The 6,516-nt window shown below is 43.3% G+C and overlaps 1 long non-coding RNA gene across 1 annotated transcript; it reads right to left on the bottom strand.

The window, feature by feature from the left end:
• Positions 1–2,184: 2,184 nt before the first annotated feature.
• On the bottom strand, positions 2,185–3,090 carry LOC114071608. Its single transcript, XR_003574065.1, has 2 exons — positions 2,967–3,090; positions 2,185–2,257 (listed from the first exon to the last, which is right to left on the bottom strand). It is a non-coding gene; the product is annotated as an uncharacterized LOC114071608 (long non-coding RNA).
• Between the last annotated feature and the right edge of the window lie 3,426 nt (positions 3,091–6,516).

The raw sequence follows: 6,516 nt of genomic DNA, 5'->3' as shown, positions 1-6,516 counted from the left end.
TCTTGAGGGGCAAGAGACTCTGGGATAAAACACACAATGGCAGGTAAATAATATGTGAGCACCCTTTCCTGTGATTTCTGTTGCCTTTTAGAGCAGGACTATTCAGTGCCACACTTGGTAACCACCACCATATTTCTGACAGAGGAACTGCCCTCTTGCCCCCACCATGGCTATCTGAACTGTGATTACCCACATTGTTCTTACACAGCAGGTCATGAGAGCTTTTGGGACAGGGACATACAGACTCTTTGGCAGGGTGAAATGGCATCAGAATTAGAAGTAACTCCGGGAAACTGAATCAGTTGTCTCAGATTTTTCAGAGGGAAATTGAATGAAGAGAAAGAAAGTACTTTTGGGAAGATTAGACAAGATGGCTTATGGCTCTTGGATTAAGAAGAAAAAGGAAGTGGAGGTTGTAACCCATGACAAATTAACACTGAAAATAAAAAAAAGTTATTCTGATATTTCAAAGGAGTTGTTTGTTTTATATTTGTGTTTGGATGTTATGCAGGCCTAGAATGTTTCTGTAGCAGTAAACAACTCACTGGATTGGATTGGATTGGGTTGGATTGGATTGGATTGGTAATTAAGTGAATAAGAAAAACAGCATCTTTGCTTTGGACAATATATCTTGAACAAAATAAAGTTAATAAATATCTACCATAAATTATAAACACCTTAAATATGTTATATGCCTTACTTGAAAATTATTATATTCCTTAGGATTTAAAACTTGTATCACTGGATGTTTTATTTTGCAGGGGTTTCTTTTAAGAGTCTTACAACTTACTGTAATTTTCAGTCTAAACTAATCATTTCAGACAACTTGTGCTCTGCCTGAAGTCATCTTTAGACAGATTATTCTAGTCCTACATGTTCTCCTGGGAATTACAGTGCACTTTTATTAAGGATCAAATATATTACTTTATTAGGACACATGTAGAACACCAATGAGAAACTAAAGTTTTACTATTCTTGATTTGTGATTATTTGCTGTGTGCTGTGGGCAGGGGTGACTTTGCATTGAAGCACTATTTTTAGAGTTGTCTGTCATCTGATCAGTACTAGTGCAAAGGTCCTGAAAAAAATCTTGATCCATAACGGCCATAAAGAAAGACCTCTCAGAGAAAAGTTTACAATAGATGCATAATGGGCTCAGACAGGGCTTCTGACCCACAGGGCAGGGATTGGCAGGGGATCTCTGGAACACAAAGGCTGTGTTCCAGCACAAATGGCCATAAACATTTCAGACACACTTTGTCATTCACCAGTTCCTCTGTGAGCTCCCCATCACACCCCAGGCAAGGAGGAACTCACCTGGCCCCTGAGCTTTGCTGCACAGCTCTCATGATAGTGCTCTGACACTCCTCCAGCCCCACCATGGCAGGGACTGCTGGCAGGAACACAGCCCAGCACACAGCAAGGCTTTGGAATCAGGGCCCAAAGGGGACAAGTCCAAGCTTAGCTACTGTGTGAGTGTGGGGTCATGGGATGGCTGTGGTCCCAGAGCCTACAAAGTTCACTGCTCCAGGAATCTGTGGCAGGCTGGAAGGACTTGTCACTGAGCTGAGGAGACTGACCTGTGCCACCTGGCATGGCAATGACCAATGAAGTGCTCATTGCACATTTAGCTGGTTAGGCTATTATTAAAATAGGGTAGTTTTGCTTAAATGCAAATTTATCCTGTCCTCCAGTGCGAGGTGTTATCTTATTCTTAAAAATTAAAATAATTTTGAGAATCCTGTTTTTTCAGTGTAAATAATGAACATGGTAATTACCAACAGAAGATGTGTTATCAAAACACTGCAAACTCTTTCTGCATTTGAGAATGTCTCGTATAATTTAGTTTTAATGTTCTGATTTGTTTTTGAAGAAAGGAGGTAAACATTTTTTATATAATTGCAACATTCACTTAGAGAAACAAAAGGTTAATTGTGCAGATCTAAACAAGTCCATCTCCACAGCGTAGCCTCCCCCTGCTTCTCTTGCAAATGCAGTCAACAGAGAAACAAGACAATTAATCAAGTGTCTGCTAACTTTATTTCATGCTACTGGTCTCATTTCTTCTTCTTCCATGCCACTCTCCAACTCCTTTTGCCTTTTCCTTCTCCTTCCATTGCCATCAGAGCCTGTCCACCCCACTCACCTGTTCTGTAACTGAAGCTGTTCAGCTGCTTTGGCATGTGATGGAAAGGGCATCCTGAATGTCACCTCCTCGTCCAGAACCTACTGCTCACGTATCTTTCTCTGACATTTGCTGTCAAGATGGAAGGAATTTGAGTAACCATGGAAATCTCATGCACACTCAAAAGCTGTTCATCGTTAAATCTAAAAGTGCTCTGAGTTAACTTCCACTAATCTCTAGCTAGTTTTCCCCTCGCTCTTCACTTTTCTTTGGAAGACTGTTACTTTTCCTCAGAGGGCAGATACTTAGGTATCATCAGAGCAAAATAAATACATTCTTAAGTTTAAAAATATTGTTAAAACTTCAGAATGCACATCTGTTTTCCCTACTGTGAAATCAAGCAATGACTGTGTCAAGCATTGCAGAAGTTAGTCTCTGAAGGGCAGAACAGGATCCGAAGATCACAAGGCCACCTCTGTCCATCCATAGCTACCCTAAGCCACAGGAGGTTCTGAACAGCCACAGGCTCAAAGGTCACTCATGTTCTGTCTCTGCAGTGGCTCAACCAGGTTAGTCAGTCTTTTATTTGTTAGGCTTAACACTGGCTTTTCCCTAGACTTAATCCTCAATTTTTTTCCTGTCCATCCTTTTTAGCACTGCTCATCTGGACTAATAGCTCAAGTCTCTGAAAGACACATCTTACCCAGATAAACCACAATTACCCAGACTAAATATGGTATGCCAGGAACAGAGAAAGTACTCATCGTATTTCATTGAATTCAACACGACATCCGCCTTTCAACAGAATAAAAAGAACTTTTTATGTGAAAATCATCCTTACCCTCTCCAAGTTCCAGTGCCCAGGCACATCTTAGCAGAAGTGTCAGAATGAGAAGCTTTGCACCAGAGAATTAGTGTTCTGGCATTTCTCCTTGACTCATGCCAGCATTCCTGAGAGGTCTTGTTCTACCCAGGGATCTTCAGTATGAGCCTACACATTCCTTATCGGTCCACAGGCACAAAGATCCCTCTTGGCATGTTTTATAAATATTAACAGCATAGCTGAGAATAGCATTTGCAAGCTGCAAATCCTACTGGGATTTGTCTTCAAGATTACTGTAAAACTAATATTAAGCAGTAAAAAGTGCTGAACATCTTTCTTTAAAAATAAACAAGAAACTTGGGTGCTTATCTTAGCATTTTGTGAGCAATTCAGCATATGAGACAACTCCTTCTGGTGTATATTGATAATTTCATTACTACAGTTAAAGCCTTCCCTTATTCCTGCACTCTCATTCAGAAGATACGGGTAACCCTGTCCATTTTCCAAATATGTGATAATAACCTATTTTGGCAAAAACAAGAACTGTATATGTAGCATTTGGATTAGTTTTGTTCTATTGGTTCAGTTTACTAAAAGTGATCTATTACTATAACCAGAAGGGAGAGAATTAATTAAAAAGAGCATGTCCAAGGAAGGGAATGGAGCTGGGAAGGGGCTGGAGCAGCAGGAGCGGCTGAGGGAGCTGGGGGGGCTCAGCCTGCAGAAAAGGAGGCTCAGGGGGGACCTTCTGGCTCTGCAATCCCTGACAGGAGGGGGGAGCTGGGGGGGGTCGGGCTCTGCTCCCAGGGAACAGGGACAGGAGGAGAGGGAACGGCCTCCAGCTGTGCCAGGGGAGGGGCAGGGGGGACATCAGGAGGAATTTCTCCACAGAAAGGGTGGTCAAGCATTGGGAAGAGATCTGGACATGGGGGCTTTCAGCAGGCTGCTCAGAACAGCAGGGAGTACACACACAGCCAGGTCTCAAAAGCATCAGCTAGAAGGTTGTCCAACAGACTGAAAGGGTTTGCAGAGCTTACTAAACCCAGACAACTAAAACTTCCACAGCTGAAACCAATACCAGAGAAAAGAATCTGGTCCAGAAGAACACAAAGGTCAAGGAGAATTTTTTATTGTATGCTTTTTCACTTGGATTTTTTTTATTATTTTTTTTTTTTTTTTTAGTGGCAGACATAGGCCTCTCATCTGTATCTGCTGGCCTAACTGGGTTTTTCTTCTAGATCCCCAGGTCCTTTCTGCTCTGTGGTTGGCAGAGGTTCTTGCAGAGGTGATCTGAAACATCAGAAAAAATTGAAATGTTACTGTTTAATTGTTTTGTTTTAGTACAAGGAGTAAGATACAAAACCCGTGGCATAAATTTATGTTACCATATCTAGAGAAGAATTACAGTTAACCTGTGAAAAGAACATACAAACATGAAAAGCGTCAGTAAAGATCATTTGTTGCAATATTTTGGTGATAAGCCCTCCATTGTTGTTTTCAATGATGCCTTTGAATTTTTAGGATTTTTAGCTTTTTGTAGATTTTAATGTAGCTGTATAGTCTGTCACACTTTAGAATTGTAATTAACGCTCACCAAACCCTATTCCCTGTTTCATATTGAATTTTCTAAATTCTTTAGGCTTGTTTAGGCTCCTCTCCAGGTAGAACTGTTTAAGAACATTTGCACCCCAGGCCTGAACAACAAGATACCATCATAGTCAAAGCAACCTTCAAGCCTGGAACCTTGGAGAGACTCCAAAGACACGCTATGAAGAGAAGGATGAGGAAGAAAGGGGTCTTAGGACCTTGGACTCAATTTCCAGGGAAGTGTGCCCAGGTTGCAGATCTGGGCCAGGGTAGTTCTTGGATCAGACCATAAGTCGTGGAACCTCTGGACATGAGCACACATGCCTTGTTTGTACTCCCAAGGCCTTCATTAAAGACCTGGTGAGGTTTTTTGGCTCCCTATCTTTAGGCAACACAATAAGTCTATATTAGAACAGGTATATATTTCAAGCAGACTTAGCAAAGGAATTTAAAAGTATTAGACAGAGTACTTACTGTGCATTTCTGCTATGGACACCCAGCTGTTCCCTGCAGTAGGCACTTCTGAATAATATGAGCCAGTATAATAACAAGATATGGTGTCCAGTGGTGTCATGGGCAATCCAGACACAGCTCCTTCTCCAGCAGAACTCTCCAGAGGAGTGGGAGGGGAATGAACTGTGAGCTGCCAATCGATACATCCCTGTATTGTTTGCAAGTCAGGGTTTATCTGCCATTGCTTCTCTCAGAGCTGCCATTCAAGTCCACCATGAGAAGATGAAGGGATGTAGGATTTCTGTTATGCGTCAGCAGAAACCAGAATTAAATCAAACTGAGGTTACTCCTTGGGAGCAGAGGGCTAGGAAGGCAAAATACCTTTTCTCCTTTCTTATGCTCTGCCACAGCTTTTCCATTCCTTCCTCTTGCTGGATCTGACACCTTCCTACCCAGCCAGGCAGGTTTGTTGTCCCTAGGAACAGCTGTCACCTGCAAGAAACACCTTCAGGAGAGGTGTCAGGATATAGATGTTCCAACATCACACTTGAATCCATCTTGGAGCCCTAGAGCTGTGCCTGAGTGGCTCAGTGGAGGAAGCATTTGCACCTTCAGCAGGCTTTTTTGGAAGTTGTGTTACTCTGTTGGTCATATGAGATGTTTCTGAATGACTTGTGCTTGATGTTTTCAACCCCACAAAGTGGACAACAGCCTTTCACACACATAGTCTGAACAGGATTCTGTTTGTATACATATAGGACAATGAGTGTCTTTATATTCAGGTCAGAAATCACTGTTGGCTGTATTTGCGCTGGAGAAAGCCCTTGGGCCTCAGGCTCTCAGTGAGGGAGTCACAAAGAAACATTCAAATATGAAAATTATGCACAAAGTCAGTGCAAAATGACATTACATGGACAGACAGAGTTTTAGCAAGGTGTAGTGGGTTGACCCTGGCCAGATGCCAGGTACCCACTAAAGCCACTCTCTCACTCTCCCTCTGCAACTGGACAGCTAAGGATTCATGAGTGGAGATAAGAGCAGGGAGAGGTCAGTGACTGATCACCTGCACAGGCAAAACAGACTCAAATTGGGGATAGTACTTATATTTATTACTGACAGGATAAGAGCCAAAGAGTGAGAAATAAAACAGTGTGAAAAACACCTTCCCCCCACCCCTCCTTCCATGTTCTCCCTCATCCCCCCAGCAGTGCAGGGGGACAGGAATGGGGGTTACAGTCAGTTGTTGTTTCTGTCACTGCTCAGGGAGAGGAGTTGGATCCTTCCCTGCTCCCGTGGGTCCCTCCCACGGGAGACAGTCCTGGATGGACCTCTGCAGTGAGTCCATCCCTTGGGCAGCAGCTCTTCCCACCCTGCTGTCCCGTGGGTCCCTCCTCCATGGGGTCAGTCCTTCAGGGATGAGCTGACCTGGCATGGATCCCCCACAGGGGCCACGAGTCCTGCTGGGAAAAACCTGCTCCAGCCTGGGCTTCCCTCTGCACGGGCTGCAGGTCCCTGCCAGGACCTGCTC

This window comes from Empidonax traillii, unplaced genomic scaffold (genome assembly GCF_003031625.1).
Source record: "Empidonax traillii isolate 1590-97213 ecotype Southwest subspecies unplaced genomic scaffold, ASM303162v1 scaffold2145:size52252, whole genome shotgun sequence".
NCBI classification, from domain to species: Eukaryota; Metazoa; Chordata; class Aves; order Passeriformes; family Tyrannidae; genus Empidonax; species Empidonax traillii.
This window is presented reverse-complemented; position numbering and strand designations above follow the sequence as displayed.